Source organism: Rhamphochromis longiceps, linkage group LG3, assembly GCF_057381845.1.
Source record: "Rhamphochromis longiceps isolate RC_006_pf linkage group LG3, R_longiceps_female_GT1.1, whole genome shotgun sequence".
Lineage (NCBI taxonomy): Eukaryota > Metazoa > Chordata > Actinopteri > Cichliformes > Cichlidae > Rhamphochromis > Rhamphochromis longiceps.
The window spans coordinates 34920978-34940810 of NC_140559.1; the positions used below are offsets into that span (position 1 = coordinate 34920978).

A 19833-nucleotide genomic window follows, 5' to 3' on the forward strand; every position below is an offset into this window, starting at 1 on the left:
GGACTGGACTTGAAGCACACTTGAGTGGCATGTGGGAAAGTCCACTAACCAGTCAGTGATGAGACCATGAACAAAAAGACATGAAAAACATGCAAGTTGTAAATGACTTTACAGCACGTGCCTAATGTGGTTTGGAAGAATTGCTCCTGATGGGTTTCCTGCATGTTTGGACTTGACAGACATTCTATAACAGATTTGATTTCCACTGCAGCCCTTACAATTTATTGGTAAGGCATGGAAGAAACAAAACTTTGCCGCTAGAACACTATGGCAGCAGTGGGATTCGAACCCACGCCTCCGAAGAGACTGGAGCCTTAATCCAGCACCTTAGACCGCTCGGTCATGCTACCAATGCGAGTAAGGACCTCATCGCAAAAATCTAGATAGTAAAACTTGAAAAGTGCAGCACAAAATAGAAGCCCAGAACATTCAGTGATGCTCTTGCTGTTTTAGAAAAACATGTTTAATACTTGCCTGAATGTTTTTGGATACAATAGCATCTGCCTGCCCTGGTTAAACTCTTATTGCAGCAATAGGATTTCAACCCACATGTGTGAGGAGCCTGGAGTCTTAACCCAGATCCTTAGACCACACAATCTAACACCTTACAATGCGGTGGACTTGAAGCACACTTGAGTAGCCACTAACCAGTCAGTGTTGACACTGTGAATAAAAATATATGAAACACCTGCACATTGTAAATGACTTTTGCAAAAGAATTTCTTTTATTCATGTATTAATCGCATTATTATAAAAACAAACAATATCCTGCTCACTCTTCTGTTAATCTTCTTCTCCACTGATGCCTTACAAAAGCCGAAGCTATTGTTGCCTATCTGTACTTCAACATCATTAGTGAAAGGTCAAAATCACTGACCATGAGAGACGTGAGACCGTCTCTGGAAGGCTCTGATTCTTCTATTGAAGTTGGACTTGAAGTGGATTGGACTTGAGAGTTTTATTTCTTGAACATCTGTAAATTGTATTCAACAGATATTAACTGAAATGGAACTAGGGCAAGAGCATAGTCTCATGTAACACACACTCGTGTTACATTTGTACCACAAGGTAACCAAGTAAGTTATTACAAAGATATTCCTATTTACAACGATGGGCTAGGGAAAGGTAGTAATGAGAGTATTTAAAAAGAAGTATCAAAAGTTAACCCTGTATTCCTGAGAATTCTTTTAGAATGTTTCGAATTCACAAGAGCTATTTTAGGATTTTTGAGAGTTCTATTAGAATGTTCCAGATTCCTGAGCGTTCTTAGACTGTTCCAGATTCCTGAGAATTCTTTTAGAATGTTTCGAATTCACAAGAGCTATTTTAGGATTTTTGAGAGTTCTATTGGAATGTTCCAGATTCCTGAGAATCCTTTTAGGATGTTCCAAATTCCTCCAAATAATTCTCAATGACACATTGCAACACCAAGTTTTATTATAGTCACACATTGCAATAGAGTTTTCTGGGTAATTGACCAAGTCTGGTGGCATTACCTCCAAAGCTTATAGAAGTTTCTGCTAACAGCAGCTACATTGTCAGGAACAGCACCTACCAACAGATATCCTCAACAGCTCACCTCACTATCATAACCGAGCAATATTATTGTCAAATGTTGATGTTATTCACCTACAAAAACTCCTGGCTGTCCGTTGCTGTCATGGGGTGCGGAGGGTTAAATAGCAGCGCACATCTGAAAATAGCTTAACATACTCATGGTCCCCTTGTGGTTGTATAATACCTTGGTGCCACTGGATTTCAGCATGTCTCTCACACTCATACTGGTAACAGATGGTATCTCAGGATGTTTGAGGGAAGCATTCACACATAAAGGACCCAGAGTGGGGGGAGGAGTCTTTTGTCTCCTTCTCCACTGTAAGAGGTGGCAAGGGAGTGTGAAACTTTCTTTGGGGGTGGGGGTACCAAAGGTGTGAAAACAGCTGTGTACTGCCTTTAGTTCCTGTAAGAGGTATGTAACTGAAGGCCATGCTAGACTCAGTTAGGGACTCTGCCCATCGTCTGCCCCGCAATGATGCATTCCTTCACCAAGCTTGGCTTCTGTTCTTGTTATTATTAAAGAATGTTAGCTACCACTGACCGCTTGTCTGGAGGCTTTATTGAATGGGAAACTTGCACAACACCTAACATCATGGAGACCGCTGGAAGCACTGTGAGAATCATGTTCTTTGATTTCTCCAGTGCCTTCAACACCATTCTTCCCTCGGTTCTAAAGGATAAGCTGGAGAACTCTGGAGTGGACCATCACCTCACTACCTGGATCCTGGACTACCTCACCGACCGACCACAGTATGTGAGGACTCAGGGCTGTGTGTCGGACAGGGTCGTCTGCAGTACGGGGGCCCCACAGGGAACGGTTCTGGCTCCGTTCCTCTTCACCATCTACACTGCAGACTTCTCCCACAATTCCACCCAGTGCTTCCTGCAGAAGTTCTCTGATGACTCTGCAATAGTCGGCCTCATCACTGATGGGGACGACAAGGAGTACAGAGGTCTGACCCAAGACTTTGTGGACTGGTGCCAGCTGAACTACCTCCAGATCAACGCCAGTAAAACCAAGGAACTGGTGGTAGACTTCCGCAGGCACAAGCATTCTCCACTGCAACCACTGAACATCCAAGGTATGGACATTGAGGCTGTGGACAGCTACAGGTACCTTGGTGTTCATCTGAACAATAGACTGGACTGGACTCATAACTCAGACGCCCTCTACAGGAAAGGGCAGAGCAGGCTGTACCTGCTGCGGAGACTCAGGTCGTTTGGAGTGGAGGGCCCACTCCTGAAGACCTTCTATGACTCTGTTGTGGCTTCTGCTATCTTTTATGCCGTGGTCTGCTGGGGCGGCAGCATCTCTGCTGGGGACAGGAAGAGACTGAACAGGGTGATCCGAAGGGCCAGCTCTGTTCTAGGATGCCCTCTGGACCCAGTGGAGGTGGTGAGTGACAGGAGAACGGCGGCTAAGCTGTCATCCCTGTTGGACAACATCTCCCACCCCATGCAGCAGACTGTGACAGCACTGAGCAGCTCCTTCAGTGGGAGACTGCGGCACCCACGGTGTGGGACGGAGAGATTTCGCAGGTCTTTCCTCCCCACTGCTGTCAGACTCCATAATAAAGACTTTAACTGATCAAGCACACACATCCATACATATGCAATAATACTAAGTGCAATAATCCTTCTGTCATCGTTGTATTTTTACTCAGTTGTATATAGTATTTGTATTTGTATTCTATTTTTATCTTATTGTATATTTATTTTATTTTATTCTACTGTATATAGTATTTTATTTTATTCTATTCTGTACAGTTGTGTACTGTATTTATTCTTATTGTATTCTAATTTTTGCCTCATAACTTTTGCACTGTCCACTTCCTGCTGTGACAAAACAAATTTCCCACGTGTGGGACTAATAAAGGTTATCTTATCTTATCTTATCACCCTGGTTTGGAAGAATTGCTCTTGATGAGATTCCTGCTTGATTGTACTTGACAGACATTCTGTAACAGATTTGAGTTCCACTGCAGCCCTTACAATTTATTGGTAGGGGATGGAAGAAACACGAAAAGAACCTGAAGACTATGGCAGCAGTGGGATTCGAACCCACGCCTCCGAAGAGACTGGAGCCTAAATCCAGCACCTTAGACCGCTCGGTCATGCTACCATTGCGAGTGAGGACCTCATCGCAAAACTCTAGACAGTAAAACTTGAAAAAGTGCAGCACAAAATAGGAGCTCAGAACATTCAGTGATGCTCTTACTGTTGTAGAAAAACATGTTTAATACTTTTTGGACACAAAAACATCTGCCTGTCCTGGTTAAAACCTGTTCATCAACCCTGATTAACAATGGGCTCTTGGCTCAGTTTCATCATTGTCCATATGCAACTTGTCATAAGCACTGATCAACAGGCAGGATCACCATTCACAGAGAGTCAAGGAAGGGTTCCAATCACAGCATTGTAAGATGGCAAGAGACGTACCCTTAATGCACCCACCCTTGTTTCAAAGAAGCTCATTTGATTTTCACATAAACAGCCACCTTGACTCGCCGCTCATAATTGCAGGCCTGCTTGTGTACATCCTCATCACTGAAGACTGTACAGTCCCGATCTGAACCGTTATGCCATGTGCTTAGCCTTACCTGATGTTTGCCTTCAGCCAACAACTTTGCCCTATGTAATCCATTGTGGGATTAACACAAAGAACACATTGGCTTGTGGGCACATTAAAGACATGTTCCCATACCGGGAGTTGAACCCGGGTCGCCTGGGTGAAAACCAGGAATCTTAACCGCTAGACCATATGGGATTGGTTTGGTAATGCGCCACTGTCGTGCTCGTGCTGCTGGGTTAGAACCAGGCATTCTAGCCGCTAGACCATATGGGACTGCTCCACTGTCATGAAATCAAGGATACTCTTGTCACTCTGCAGCCTTGGTGAGACCAACATAGCAGCACCTTAATCAATTCTCCAGCAGTTGCAGGTTCTGCTCAAAAGCACATTACAAGGGAGTGGACTGGACTTGAAGCACACTTGAGTGGCATGCGGGAAAGTCCACTAACCAGTCAGTGATGAGACCATGAACAAAAAGACATGAAAAACATGCAAGTTGTAAATGACTTTACAGCACGTGCCTAATGTGGTTTGGAAGAATTGCTCCTGATGGGTTTCCTGCATGTTTGGACTTGACAGACATTCTATAACAGATTTGATTTCCACTGCAGCCCTTACAATTTATTGGTAAGGCATGGAAGAAACAAAACTTTGCCGCTAGAACACTATGGCAGCAGTGGGATTCGAACCCACGCCTCCGAAGAGACTGGAGCCTTAATCCAGCACCTTAGACCGCTCGGTCATGCTACCAATGCGAGTAAGGACCTCATCGCAAAAATCTAGATAGTAAAACTTGAAAAGTGCAGCACAAAATAGAAGCCCAGAACATTCAGTGATGCTCTTGCTGTTTTAGAAAAACATGTTTAATACTTGCCTGAATGTTTTTGGATACAATAGCATCTGCCTGCCCTGGTTAAACTCTTATTGCAGCAATAGGATTTCAACCCACATGTGTGAGGAGCCTGGAGTCTTAACCCAGATCCTTAGACCACACAATCTAACACCTTACAATGCGGTGGACTTGAAGCACACTTGAGTAGCCACTAACCAGTCAGTGTTGACACTGTGAATAAAAATATATGAAACACCTGCACATTGTAAATGACTTTTGCAAAAGAATTTCTTTTATTCATGTATTAATCGCATTATTATAAAAACAAACAATATCCTGCTCACTCTTCTGTTAATCTTCTTCTCCACTGATGCCTTACAAAAGCCGAAGCTATTGTTGCCTATCTGTACTTCAACATCATTAGTGAAAGGTCAAAATCACTGACCATGAGAGACGTGAGACCGTCTCTGGAAGGCTCTGATTCTTCTATTGAAGTTGGACTTGAAGTGGATTGGACTTGAGAGTTTTATTTCTTGAACATCTGTAAATTGTATTCAACAGATATTAACTGAAATGGAACTAGGGCAAGAGCATAGTCTCATGTAACACACACTCGTGTTACATTTGTACCACAAGGTAACCAAGTAAGTTATTACAAAGATATTCCTATTTACAACGATGAGCTAGGGAAAGGTAGTAATGAGAGTATTTAAAAAGAAGTATCAAAAGTTAACCCTGTATTCCTGAGAATTCTTTTAGAATGTTTCGAATTCACAAGAGCTATTTTAGGATTTTTGAGAGTTCTATTAGAATGTTCCAGATTCCTGAGCGTTCTTTTAGAATGTTTCGAATTCACAAGAGCTATTTTAGGATTTTTGAGAGTTCTATTAGAATGTTCCAGATTCCTGAGCGTTCTTAGACTGTTCCAGATTCCTGAGAATTCTTTTAGAATGTTTCGAATTCACAAGAGCTATTTTAGGATTTTTGAGAGTTCTATTGGAATGTTCCAGATTCCTGAGAATCCTTTTAGGATGTTCCAAATTCCTCCAAATAATTCTCAATGACACATTGCAACACCAAGTTTTATTATAGTCACACATTGCAATAGAGTTTTCTGGGTAATTGACCAAGTCTGGTGGCATTACCTCCAAAGCTTATAGAAGTTTCTGCTAACAGCAGCTACATTGTCAGGAACAGCACCTACCAACAGATATCCTCAACAGCTCACCTCACTATCATAACCGAGCAATATTATTGTCAAATGTTGATGTTATTCACCTACAAAAACTCCTGGCTGTCCGTTGCTGTCATGGGGTGCGGAGGGTTAAATAGCAGCGCACATCTGAAAATAGCTTAACATACTCATGGTCCCTTTGTGGTTGTATAATACCTTGGTGCCACTGGATTTCAGCATGTCTCTCACACTCATACTGGTAACAGATGGTATCTCAGGATGTTTGAGGGAAGCATTCACACATAAAGGACCCAGAGTGGGGGGAGGAGTCTTTTGTCTCCTTCTCCACTGTAAGAGGTGGCAAGGGAGTGTGAAACTTTCTTTGGGGGTGGGGGTACCAAAGGTGTGAAAACAGCTGTGTACTGCCTTTAGTTCCTGTAAGAGGTATGTAACTGAAGGCCATGCTAGACTCAGTTAGGGACTCTGCCCATCGTCTGCCCCGCAATGATGCATTCCTTCACCAAGCTTGGCTTCTGTTCTTGTTATTATTAAAGAATGTTAGCTACCACTGACCGCTTGTCTGGAGGCTTTATTGAATGGAAAACTTGCACAACACCTAACATCATGGAGACCGCTGGAAGCACTGTGAGAATCATGTTCTTTGATTTCTCCAGTGCCTTCAACACCATTCTTCCCTCGGTTCTAAAGGACAAGCTGGAGAACTCTGGAGTGGACCATCACCTCACTACCTGGATCCTGGACTACCTCACCGACCGACCACAGTATGTGAGGACTCAGGGCTGTGTGTCGGACAGGGTCGTCTGCAGTACGGGGGCCCCACAGGGAACGGTTCTGGCTCCGTTCCTCTTCACCATCTACACTGCAGACTTCTCCCACAATTCCACCCAGTGCTTCCTGCAGAAGTTCTCTGATGACTCTGCAATAGTCGGCCTCATCACTGATGGGGACGACAAGGAGTACAGAGGTCTGACCCAAGACTTTGTGGACTGGTGCCAGCTGAACTACCTCCAGATCAACGCCAGTAAAACCAAGGAACTGGTGGTAGACTTCCGCAGGCACAAGCATTCTCCACTGCAACCACTGAACATCCAAGGTATGGACATTGAGGCTGTGGACAGCTACAGGTACCTTGGTGTTCATCTGAACAATAGACTGGACTGGACTCATAACTCAGACGCCCTCTACAGGAAAGGGCAGAGCAGGCTGTACCTGCTGCGGAGACTCAGGTCGTTTGGAGTGGAGGGCCCACTCCTGAAGACCTTCTATGACTCTGTTGTGGCTTCTGCTATCTTTTATGCCGTGGTCTGCTGGGGCGGCAGCATCTCTGCTGGGGACAGGAAGAGACTGAACAGGGTGATCCGAAGGGCCAGCTCTGTTCTAGGATGCCCTCTGGACCCAGTGGAGGTGGTGAGTGACAGGAGAACGGCGGCTAAGCTGTCATCCCTGTTGGACAACATCTCCCACCCCATGCAGCAGACTGTGACAGCACTGAGCAGCTCCTTCAGTGGGAGACTGCGGCACCCACGGTGTGGGACGGAGAGATTTCGCAGGTCTTTCCTCCCCACTGCTGTCAGACTCCATAATAAAGACTTTAACTGATCAAGCACACACATCCATACATATGCAATAATACTAAGTGCAATAATCCTTCTGTCATCGTTGTATTTTTACTCAGTTGTATATAGTATTTGTATTTGTATTCTATTTTTATCTTATTGTATATTTATTTTATTTTATTCTACTGTATATAGTATTTTATTTTATTCTATTCTGTACAGTTGTGTACTGTATTTATTCTTATTGTATTCTAATTTTTGCCTCATAACTTTTGCACTGTCCACTTCCTGCTGTGACAAAACAAATTTCCCACGTGTGGGACTAATAAAGGTTATCTTATCTTATCACCCTGGTTTGGAAGAATTGCTCTTGATGAGATTCCTGCTTGACTGTACTTGACAGACATTCTGTAACAGATTTGAGTTCCACTGCAGCCCTTACAATTTATTGGTAGGGGATGGAAGAAACACGAAAAGAACCTGAAGACTATGGCAGCAGTGGGATTCGAACCCACGCCTCCGAAGAGACTGGAGCCTAAATCCAGCACCTTAGACCGCTCGGTCATGCTACCATTGCGAGTGAGGACCTCATCGCAAAACTCTAGACAGTAAAACTTGAAAAAGTGCAGCACAAAATAGGAGCTCAGAACATTCAGTGATGCTCTTACTGTTGTAGAAAAACATGTTTAATACTTTTTGGACACAAAAACATCTGCCTGTCCTGGTTAAAACCTGTTCATCAACCCTGATTAACAATGGGCTCTTGGCTCAGTTTCATCATTGTCCATATGCAACTTGTCATAAGCACTGATCAACAGGCAGGATCACCATTCACAGAGAGTCAAGGAAGGGTTCCAATCACAGCATTGTAAGATGGCAAGAGACGTACCCTTAATGCACCCACCCTTGTTTCAAAGAAGCTCATTTGATTTTCACATAAACAGCCACCTTGACTCGCCGCTCATAATTGCAGGCCTGCTTGTGTACATCCTCATCACTGAAGACTGTACAGTCCCGATCTGAACCGTTATGCCATGTGCTTAGCCTTACCTGATGTTTGCCTTCAGCCAACAACTTTGCCCTATGTAATCCATCGTGGGATTAACACAAAGAACACATTGGCTTGTAGGCACATTAAAGACATGTTCCCATACCGGGAGTTGAACCCGGGTCGCCTGGGTGAAAACCAGGAATCTTAACCGCTAGACCATATGGGATTGGTTTGGTAATGCGCCACTGTCGTGCTCGTGCTGCTGGGTTAGAACCAGGCATTCTAGCCGCTAGACCATATGGGACTGCTCCACTGTCATGAAATCAAGGATACTCTTGTCACTCTGCAGCCTTGGTGAGACCAACATAGCAGCACCTTAATCAATTCTCCAGCAGTTGCAGGTTCTGCTCAAAAGCACATTACAAGGGAGTGGACTGGACTTGAAGCACACTTGAGTAGCCACTAACCAGTCAGTGTTGACCATGAGACCATGAACAAAAAGACATGAAAAACATGCAAGTTGTAAATGACTTTACAGCACGTGCCTAATGTGGTTTGGAAGAATTGCTCCTGATGGGTTTCCTGCATGTTTGGACTTGACAGACATTCTATAACAGATTTGATTTCCACTGCAGCCCTTACAATTTATTGGTAAGGCATGGAAGAAACAAAACTTTGCCGCTAGAACACTATGGCAGCAGTGGGATTCGAACCCACGCCTCCGAAGAGACTGGAGCCTTAATCCAGCACCTTAGACCGCTCGGTCATGCTACCAATGCGAGTAAGGACCTCATCGCAAAAATCTAGATAGTAAAACTTGAAAAGTGCAGCACAAAATAGAAGCCCAGAACATTCAGTGATGCTCTTGCTGTTTTAGAAAAACATGTTTAATACTTGCCTGAATGTTTTTGGATACAATAGCATCTGCCTGCCCTGGTTAAACTCTTATTGCAGCAATAGGATTTCAACCCACATGTGTGAGGAGCCTGGAGTCTTAACCCAGATCCTTAGACCACACAATCTAACACCTTACAATGCGGTGGACTTGAAGCACACTTGAGTAGCCACTAACCAGTCAGTGTTGACACTGTGAATAAAAATATATGAAACACCTGCACATTGTAAATTACTTTTGCAAAAGAATTTCTTTTATTCATGTATTAATCGCATTATTATAAAAACAAACAATATCCTGCTCACTCTTCTGTTAATCTTCTTCTCCACTGATGCCTTACAAAAGCCGAAGCTATTGTTGCCTATCTGTACTTCAACATCATTAGTGAAAGGTCAAAATCACTGACCATGAGAGACGTGAGACCGTCTCTGGAAGGCTCTGATTCTTCTATTGAAGTTGGACTTGAAGTGGATTGGACTTGAGAGTTTTATTTCTTGAACATCTGTAAATTGTATTCAACAGATATTAACTGAAATGGAACTAGGGCAAGAGCATAGTCTCATGTAACACACACTCGTGTTACATTTGTACCACAAGGTAACCAAGTAAGTTATTACAAAGATATTCCTATTTACAACGATGGGCTAGGGAAAGGTAGTAATGAGAGTATTTAAAAAGAAGTATCAAAAGTTAACCCTGTATTCCTGAGAATTCTTTTAGAATGTTTCGAATTCACAAGAGCTATTTTAGGATTTTTGAGAGTTCTATTAGAATGTTCCAGATTCCTGAGCGTTCTTAGACTGTTCCAGATTCCTGAGAATTCTTTTAGAATGTTTCGAATTCACAAGAGCTATTTTAGGATTTTTGAGAGTTCTATTGGAATGTTCCAGATTCCTGAGAATCCTTTTAGGATGTTCCAAATTCCTCCAAATAATTCTCAATGACACATTGCAACACCAAGTTTTATTATAGTCACACATTGCAATAGAGTTTTCTGGGTAATTGACCAAGTCTGGTGGCATTACCTCCAAAGCTTATAGAAGTTTCTGCTAACAGCAGCTACATTGTCAGGAACAGCACCTACCAACAGATATCCTCAACAGCTCACCTCACTATCATAACCGAGCAATATTATTGTCAAATGTTGATGTTATTCACCTACAAAAACTCCTGGCTGTCCGTTGCTGTCATGGGGTGCGGAGGGTTAAATAGCAGCGCACATCTGAAAATAGCTTAACATACTCATGGTCCCTTTGTGGTTGTATAATACCTTGGTGCCACTGGATTTCAGCATGTCTCTCACACTCATACTGGTAACAGATGGTATCTCAGGATGTTTGAGGGAAGCATTCACACACAAAGGACCCAGAGTGGGGGGAGGAGTCTTTTGTCTCCTTCTCCACTGTAAGAGGTGGCAAGGGAGTGTGAAACTTTCTTTGGGGGTGGGGGTACCAAAGGTGTGAAAACAGCTGTGTACTGCCTTTAGTTCCTGTAAGAGGTATGTAACTGAAGGCCATGCTAGACTCAGTTAGGGACTCTGCCCATCGTCTGCCCCGCAATGATGCATTCCTTCACCAAGCTTGGCTTCTGTTCTTGTTATTATTAAAGAATGTTAGCTACCACTGACCGCTTGTCTGGAGGCTTTATTGAATGGAAAACTTGCACAACACCTAACATCATGGAGACCGCTGGAAGCACTGTGAGAATCATGTTCTTTGATTTCTCCAGTGCCTTCAACACCATTCTTCCCTCGGTTCTAAAGGACAAGCTGGAGAACTCTGGAGTGGACCATCACCTCACTACCTGGATCCTGGACTACCTCACCGACCGACCACAGTATGTGAGGACTCAGGGCTGTGTGTCGGACAGGGTCGTCTGCAGTACGGGGGCCCCACAGGGAACGGTTCTGGCTCCGTTCCTCTTCACCATCTACACTGCAGACTTCTCCCACAATTCCACCCAGTGCTTCCTGCAGAAGTTCTCTGATGACTCTGCAATAGTCGGCCTCATCACTGATGGGGACGACAAGGAGTACAGAGGTCTGACCCAAGACTTTGTGGACTGGTGCCAGCTGAACTACCTCCAGATCAACGCCAGTAAAACCAAGGAACTGGTGGTAGACTTCCGCAGGCACAAGCATTCTCCACTGCAACCACTGAACATCCAAGGTATGGACATTGAGGCTGTGGACAGCTACAGGTACCTTGGTGTTCATCTGAACAATAGACTGGACTGGACTCATAACTCAGACGCCCTCTACAGGAAAGGGCAGAGCAGGCTGTACCTGCTGCGGAGACTCAGGTCGTTTGGAGTGGAGGGCCCACTCCTGAAGACCTTCTATGACTCTGTTGTGGCTTCTGCTATCTTTTATGCCGTGGTCTGCTGGGGCGGCAGCATCTCTGCTGGGGACAGGAAGAGACTGAACAGGGTGATCCGAAGGGCCAGCTCTGTTCTAGGATGCCCTCTGGACCCAGTGGAGGTGGTGAGTGACAGGAGAACGGCGGCTAAGCTGTCATCCCTGTTGGACAACATCTCCCACCCCATGCAGCAGACTGTGACAGCACTGAGCAGCTCCTTCAGTGGGAGACTGCGGCACCCACGGTGTGGGACGGAGAGATTTCGCAGGTCTTTCCTCCCCACTGCTGTCAGACTCCATAATAAAGACTTTAACTGATCAAGCACACACATCCATACATATGCAATAATACTAAGTGCAATAATCCTTCTGTCATCGTTGTATTTTTACTCAGTTGTATATAGTATTTGTATTTGTATTCTATTTTTATCTTATTGTATATTTATTTTATTTTATTCTACTGTATATAGTATTTTATTTTATTCTATTCTGTACAGTTGTGTACTGTATTTATTCTTATTGTATTCTAATTTTTGCCTCATAACTTTTGCACTGTCCACTTCCTGCTGTGACAAAACAAATTTCCCACGTGTGGGACTAATAAAGGTTATCTTATCTTATCTTATCACCCTGGTTTGGAAGAATTGCTCTTGATGAGATTCCTGCTTGATTGTACTTGACAGACATTCTGTAACAGATTTGAGTTCCACTGCAGCCCTTACAATTTATTGGTAGGGGATGGAAGAAACACGAAAAGAACCTGAAGACTATGGCAGCAGTGGGATTCGAACCCACGCCTCCGAAGAGACTGGAGCCTAAATCCAGCACCTTAGACCGCTCGGTCATGCTACCATTGCGAGTGAGGACCTCATCGCAAAACTCTAGACAGTAAAACTTGAAAAAGTGCAGCACAAAATAGGAGCTCAGAACATTCAGTGATGCTCTTACTGTTGTAGAAAAACATGTTTAATACTTTTTGGACACAAAAACATCTGCCTGTCCTGGTTAAAACCTGTTCATCAACCCTGATTAACAATGGGCTCTTGGCTCAGTTTCATCATTGTCCATATGCAACTTGTCATAAGCACTGATCAACAGGCAGGATCACCATTCACAGAGAGTCAAGGAAGGGTTCCAATCACAGCATTGTAAGATGGCAAGAGACGTACCCTTAATGCACCCACCCTTGTTTCAAAGAAGCTCATTTGATTTTCACATAAACAGCCACCTTGACTCGCCGCTCATAATTGCAGGCCTGCTTGTGTACATCCTCATCACTGAAGACTGTACAGTCCCGATCTGAACCGTTATGCCATGTGCTTAGCCTTACCTGATGTTTGCCTTCAGCCAACAACTTTGCCCTATGTAATCCATCGTGGGATTAACACAAAGAACACATTGGCTTGTAGGCACATTAAAGACATGTTCCCATACCGGGAGTTGAACCCGGGTCGCCTGGGTGAAAACCAGGAATCTTAACCGCTAGACCATATGGGATTGGTTTGGTAATGCGCCACTGTCGTGCTCGTGCTGCTGGGTTAGAACCAGGCATTCTAGCCGCTAGACCATATGGGACTGCTCCACTGTCATGAAATCAAGGATACTCTTGTCACTCTGCAGCCTTGGTGAGACCAACATAGCAGCACCTTAATCAATTCTCCAGCAGTTGCAGGTTCTGCTCAAAAGCACATTACAAGGGAGTGGACTGGACTTGAAGCACACTTGAGTGGCATGTGGGAAAGTCCACTAACACCTTACAATGCGGTGGACTTGAAGCACACTTGAGTAGCCACTAACCAGTCAGTGTTGACCATGAGACCATGAACAAAAAGACATGAAAAACATGCAAGTTGTAAATGACTTTACAGCACGTGCCTAATGTGGTTTGGAAGAATTGCTCCTGATGGGTTTCCTGCATGTTTGGACTTGACAGACATTCTATAACAGATTTGATTTCCACTGCAGCCCTTACAATTTATTGGTAAGGCATGGAAGAAACAAAACTTTGCCGCTAGAACACTATGGCAGCAGTGGGATTCGAACCCACGCCTCCGAAGAGACTGGAGCCTTAATCCAGCACCTTAGACCGCTCGGTCATGCTACCAATGCGAGTAAGGACCTCATCGCAAAAATCTAGATAGTAAAACTTGAAAAGTGCAGCACAAAATAGAAGCCCAGAACATTCAGTGATGCTCTTGCTGTTTTAGAAAAACATGTTTAATACTTGCCTGAATGTTTTTGGATACAATAGCATCTGCCTGCCCTGGTTAAACTCTTATTGCAGCAATAGGATTTCAACCCACATGTGTGAGGAGCCTGGAGTCTTAACCCAGATCCTTAGACCACACAATCTAACACCTTACAATGCGGTGGACTTGAAGCACACTTGAGTAGCCACTAACCAGTCAGTGTTGACACTGTGAATAAAAATATATGAAACACCTGCACATTGTAAATGACTTTTGCAAAAGAATTTCTTTTATTCATGTATTAATCGCATTATTATAAAAACAAACAATATCCTGCTCACTCTTCTGTTAATCTTCTTCTCCACTGATGCCTTACAAAAGCCGAAGCTATTGTTGCCTATCTGTACTTCAACATCATTAGTGAAAGGTCAAAATCACTGACCATGAGAGACGTGAGACCGTCTCTGGAAGGCTCTGATTCTTCTATTGAAGTTGGACTTGAAGTGGATTGGACTTGAGAGTTTTATTTCTTGAACATCTGTAAATTGTATTCAACAGATATTAACTGAAATGGAACTAGGGCAAGAGCATAGTCTCATGTAACACACACTCGTGTTACATTTGTACCACAAGGTAACCAAGTAAGTTATTACAAAGATATTCCTATTTACAACGATGGGCTAGGGAAAGGTAGTAATGAGAGTATTTAAAAAGAAGTATCAAAAGTTAACCCTGTATTCCTGAGAATTCTTTTAGAATGTTTCGAATTCACAAGAGCTATTTTAGGATTTTTGAGAGTTCTATTAGAATGTTCCAGATTCCTGAGCGTTCTTAGACTGTTCCAGATTCCTGAGAATTCTTTTAGAATGTTTCGAATTCACAAGAGCTATTTTAGGATTTTTGAGAGTTCTATTGGAATGTTCCAGATTCCTGAGAATCCTTTTAGGATGTTCCAAATTCCTCCAAATAATTCTCAATGACACATTGCAACACCAAGTTTTATTATAGTCACACATTGCAATAGAGTTTTCTGGGTAATTGACCAAGTCTGGTGGCATTACCTCCAAAGCTTATAGAAGTTTCTGCTAACAGCAGCTACATTGTCAGGAACAGCACCTACCAACAGATATCCTCAACAGCTCACCTCACTATCATAACCGAGCAATATTATTGTCAAATGTTGATGTTATTCACCTACAAAAACTCCTGGCTGTCCGTTGCTGTCATGGGGTGCGGAGGGTTAAATAGCAGCGCACATCTGAAAATAGCTTAACATACTCATGGTCCCTTTGTGGTTGTATAATACCTTGGTGCCACTGGATTTCAGCATGTCTCTCACACTCATACTGGTAACAGATGGTATCTCAGGATGTTTGAGGGAAGCATTCACACATAAAGGACCCAGAGTGGGGGGAGGAGTCTTTTGTCTCCTTCTCCACTGTAAGAGGTGGCAAGGGAGTGTGAAACTTTCTTTGGGGGTGGGGGTACCAAAGGTGTGAAAACAGCTGTGTACTGCCTTTAGTTCCTGTAAGAGGTATGTAACTGAAGGCCATGCTAGACTCAGTTAGGGACTCTGCCCATCGTCTGCCCCGCAATGATGCATTCCTTCACCAAGCTTGGCTTCTGTTCTTGTTATTATTAAAGAATGTTAGCTACCACTGACCGCTTGTCTGGAGGCTTTATTGAATGGAAAACTTGCACAACACCTAACATCATGGAGACCGCTGGAAGCACTGTGAGAATCATGTTCTTTGATTTCTCCAGTGCCTTCAACACCATTCTTCCCTCGGTTCTAAAGGACAAGCTGGAGAACTCTGGAGTGGACCATCACCTCACTACCTGGATCCTGGACTACCTCACCGACCGACCACAGTATGTGAGGACTCAGGGCTGTGTGTCGGACAGGGTCGTCTGCAGTACGGGGGCCCCACAGGGAACGGTTCTGGCTCCGTTCCTCTTCACCATCTACACTGCAGACTTCTCCCACAATTCCACCCAGTGCTTCCTGCAGAAGTTCTCTGATGACTCTGCAATAGTCGGCCTCATCACTGATGGGGACGACAAGGAGTACAGAGGTCTGACCCAAGACTTTGTGGACTGGTGCCAGCTGAACTACCTCCAGATCAACGCCAGTAAAACCAAGGAACTGGTGGTAGACTTCCGCAGGCACAAGCATTCTCCACTGCAACCACTGAACATCCAAGGTATGGACATTGAGGCTGTGGACAGCTACAGGTACCTTGGTGTTCATCTGAACAATAGACTGGACTGGACTCATAACTCAGACGCCCTCTACAGGAAAGGGCAGAGCAGGCTGTACCTGCTGCGGAGACTCAGGTCGTTTGGAGTGGAGGGCCCACTCCTGAAGACCTTCTATGACTCTGTTGTGGCTTCTGCTATCTTTTATGCCGTGGTCTGCTGGGGCGGCAGCATCTCTGCTGGGGACAGGAAGAGACTGAACAGGGTGATCCGAAGGGCCAGCTCTGTTCTAGGATGCCCTCTGGACCCAGTGGAGGTGGTGAGTGACAGGAGAACGGCGGCTAAGCTGTCATCCCTGTTGGACAACATCTCCCACCCCATGCAGCAGACTGTGACAGCACTGAGCAGCTCCTTCAGTGGGAGACTGCGGCACCCACGGTGTGGGACGGAGAGATTTCGCAGGTCTTTCCTCCCCACTGCTGTCAGACTCCATAATAAAGACTTTAACTGATCAAGCACACACATCCATACATATGCAATAATACTAAGTGCAATAATCCTTCTGTCATCGTTGTATTTTTACTCAGTTGTATATAGTATTTGTATTTGTATTCTATTTTTATCTTATTGTATATTTATTTTATTTTATGTTGTGTACTGTATTTATTCTTATTGTATTCTAATTTTTGCCTCATAACTTTTGCACTGTCCACTTCCTGCTGTGACAAAACAAATTTCCCACGTGTGGGACTAATAAAGGTTATCTTATCTTATCTTATCACCCTGGTTTGGAAGAATTGCTCTTGATGAGATTCCTGCTTGATTGTACTTGACAGACATTCTGTAACAGATTTGAGTTCCACTGCAGCCCTTACAATTTATTGGTAGGGGATGGAAGAAACACGAAAAGAACCTGAAGACTATGGCAGCAGTGGGATTCGAACCCACGCCTCCGAAGAGACTGGAGCCTAAATCCAGCACCTTAGACCGCTCGGTCATGCTACCATTGCGAGTGAGGACCTCATCGCAAAACTCTAGACAGTAAAACTTGAAAAAGTGCAGCACAAAATAGGAGCTCAGAACATTCAGTGATGCTCTTACTGTTGTAGAAAAACATGTTTAATACTTTTTGGACACAAAAACATCTGCCTGTCCTGGTTAAAACCTGTTCATCAACCCTGATTAACAATGGGCTCTTGGCTCAGTTTCATCATTGTCCATATGCAACTTGTCATAAGCACTGATCAACAGGCAGGATCACCATTCACAGAGAGTCAAGGAAGGGTTCCAATCACAGCATTGTAAGATGGCAAGAGACGTACCCTTAATGCACCCACCCTTGTTTCAAAGAAGCTCATTTGATTTTCACATAAACAGCCACCTTGACTCGCCGCTCATAATTGCAGGCCTGCTTGTGTACATCCTCATCACTGAAGACTGTACAGTCCCGATCTGAACCGTTATGCCATGTGCTTAGCCTTACCTGATGTTTGCCTTCAGCCAACAACTTTGCCCTATGTAATCCATCGTGGGATTAACACAAAGAACACATTGGCTTGTAGGCACATTAAAGACATGTTCCCATACCGGGAGTTGAACCCGGGTCGCCTGGGTGAAAACCAGGAATCTTAACCGCTAGACCATATGGGATTGGTTTGGTAATGCGCCACTGTCGTGCTCGTGCTGCTGGGTTAGAACCAGGCATTCTAGCCGCTAGACCATATGGGACTGCTCCACTGTCATGAAATCAAGGATACTCTTGTCACTCTGCAGCCTTGGTGAGACCAACATAGCAGCACCTTAATCAATTCTCCAGCAGTTGCAGGTTCTGCTCAAAAGCACATTACAAGGGAGTGGACTGGACTTGAAGCACACTTGAGTGGCATGTGGGAAAGTCCACTAACACCTTACAATGCGGTGGACTTGAAGCACACTTGAGTAGCCACTAACCAGTCAGTGTTGACCATGAGACCATGAACAAAAAGACATGAAAAACATGCAAGTTGTAAATGACTTTACAGCACGTGCCTAATGTGGTTTGGAAGAATTGCTCCTGATGGGTTTCCTGCATGTTTGGACTTGACAGACATTCTATAACAGATTTGATTTCCACTGCAGCCCTTACAATTTATTGGTAAGGCATGGAAGAAACAAAACTTTGCCGCTAGAACACTATGGCAGCAGTGGGATTCGAACCCACGCCTCCGAAGAGACTGGAGCCTTAATCCAGCACCTTAGACCGCTCGGTCATGCTACCAATGCGAGTAAGGACCTCATCGCAAAAATCTAGATAGTAAAACTTGAAAAGTGCAGCACAAAATAGAAGCCCAGAACATTCAGTGATGCTCTTGCTGTTTTAGAAAAACATGTTTAATACTTGCCTGAATGTTTTTGGATACAATAGCATCTGCCTGCCCTGGTTAAACTCTTATTGCAGCAATAGGATTTCAACCCACATGTGTGAGGAGCCTGGAGTCTTAACCCAGATCCTTAGACCACACAATCTAACACCTTACAATGCGGTGGACTTGAAGCACACTTGAGTAGCCACTAACCAGTCAGTGTTGACACTGTGAATAAAAATATATGAAACACCTGCACATTGTAAATTACTTTTGCAAAAGAATTTCTTTTATTCATGTATTAATCGCATTATTATAAAAACAAACAATATCCTGCTCACTCTTCTGTTAATCTTCTTCTCCACTGATGCCTTACAAAAGCCGAAGCTATTGTTGCCTATCTGTACTTCAACATCATTAGTGAAAGGTCAAAATCACTGACCATGAGAGACGTGAGACCGTCTCTGGAAGGCTCTGATTCTTCTATTGAAGTTGGACTTGAAGTGGATTGGACTTGAGAGTTTTATTTCTTGAACATCTGTAAATTGTATTCAACAGATATTAACTGAAATGGAACTAGGGCAAGAGCATAGTCTCATGTAACACACACTCGTGTTACATTTGTACCACAAGGTAACCAAGTAAGTTATTACAAAGATATTCCTATTTACAACGATGGGCTAGGGAAAGGTAGTAATGAGAGTATTTAAAAAGAAGTATCAAAAGTTAACCCTGTATTCCTGAGAATTCTTTTAGAATGTTTCGAATTCACAAGAGCTATTTTAGGATTTTTGAGAGTTCTATTAGAATGTTCCAGATTCCTGAGCGTTCTTAGACTGTTCCAGATTCCTGAGAATTCTTTTAGAATGTTTCGAATTCACAAGAGCTATTTTAGGATTTTTGAGAGTTCTATTGGAATGTTCCAGATTCCTGAGAATCCTTTTAGGATGTTCCAAATTCCTCCAAATAATTCTCAATGACACATTGCAACACCAAGTTTTATTATAGTCACACATTGCAATAGAGTTTTCTGGGTAATTGACCAAGTCTGGTGGCATTACCTCCAAAGCTTATAGAAGTTTCTGCTAACAGCAGCTACATTGTCAGGAACAGCACCTACCAACAGATATCCTCAACAGCTCACCTCAC

At 43.7% G+C, this 19833-nt stretch overlaps 13 non-coding genes across 13 annotated transcripts; all 13 read right to left on the minus strand.

Moving 5' to 3' along the window:
• Positions 1 to 268: 268 nt before the first annotated feature.
• trnal-aag (transfer RNA leucine (anticodon AAG)) lies at positions 269 to 350 on the minus strand. The gene has a single exon. It is a non-coding gene; the product is annotated as a tRNA-Leu (tRNA).
• Positions 351 to 3597: 3247 nt separating this feature from the next.
• Positions 3598 to 3679, minus strand: trnal-uag (transfer RNA leucine (anticodon UAG)). Its single transcript has one exon. It is a non-coding gene; the product is annotated as a tRNA-Leu (tRNA).
• Positions 3680 to 4252: 573 nt separating this feature from the next.
• Positions 4253 to 4324, minus strand: trnae-uuc (transfer RNA glutamic acid (anticodon UUC)). The gene has a single exon. It is a non-coding gene; the product is annotated as a tRNA-Glu (tRNA).
• A 473-nt stretch (positions 4325 to 4797) lies between these two features.
• trnal-aag (transfer RNA leucine (anticodon AAG)) lies at positions 4798 to 4879 on the minus strand. Its single transcript has one exon. It is a non-coding gene; the product is annotated as a tRNA-Leu (tRNA).
• Positions 4880 to 8202: 3323 nt separating this feature from the next.
• On the minus strand, positions 8203 to 8284 carry trnal-uag (transfer RNA leucine (anticodon UAG)). Its single transcript has one exon. It is a non-coding gene; the product is annotated as a tRNA-Leu (tRNA).
• Positions 8285 to 8857: 573 nt separating this feature from the next.
• On the minus strand, positions 8858 to 8929 carry trnae-uuc (transfer RNA glutamic acid (anticodon UUC)). The gene has a single exon. It is a non-coding gene; the product is annotated as a tRNA-Glu (tRNA).
• Positions 8930 to 9395: 466 nt separating this feature from the next.
• On the minus strand, positions 9396 to 9477 carry trnal-aag (transfer RNA leucine (anticodon AAG)). The gene has a single exon. It is a non-coding gene; the product is annotated as a tRNA-Leu (tRNA).
• A 3247-nt stretch (positions 9478 to 12724) lies between these two features.
• On the minus strand, positions 12725 to 12806 carry trnal-uag (transfer RNA leucine (anticodon UAG)). The gene has a single exon. It is a non-coding gene; the product is annotated as a tRNA-Leu (tRNA).
• A 573-nt stretch (positions 12807 to 13379) lies between these two features.
• On the minus strand, positions 13380 to 13451 carry trnae-uuc (transfer RNA glutamic acid (anticodon UUC)). The gene has a single exon. It is a non-coding gene; the product is annotated as a tRNA-Glu (tRNA).
• A 525-nt stretch (positions 13452 to 13976) lies between these two features.
• On the minus strand, positions 13977 to 14058 carry trnal-aag (transfer RNA leucine (anticodon AAG)). Its single transcript has one exon. It is a non-coding gene; the product is annotated as a tRNA-Leu (tRNA).
• Positions 14059 to 17265: 3207 nt separating this feature from the next.
• Positions 17266 to 17347, minus strand: trnal-uag (transfer RNA leucine (anticodon UAG)). Its single transcript has one exon. It is a non-coding gene; the product is annotated as a tRNA-Leu (tRNA).
• A 573-nt stretch (positions 17348 to 17920) lies between these two features.
• trnae-uuc (transfer RNA glutamic acid (anticodon UUC)) lies at positions 17921 to 17992 on the minus strand. The gene has a single exon. It is a non-coding gene; the product is annotated as a tRNA-Glu (tRNA).
• Positions 17993 to 18517: 525 nt separating this feature from the next.
• trnal-aag (transfer RNA leucine (anticodon AAG)) lies at positions 18518 to 18599 on the minus strand. The gene has a single exon. It is a non-coding gene; the product is annotated as a tRNA-Leu (tRNA).
• Positions 18600 to 19833: the final 1234 nt, after the last annotated feature.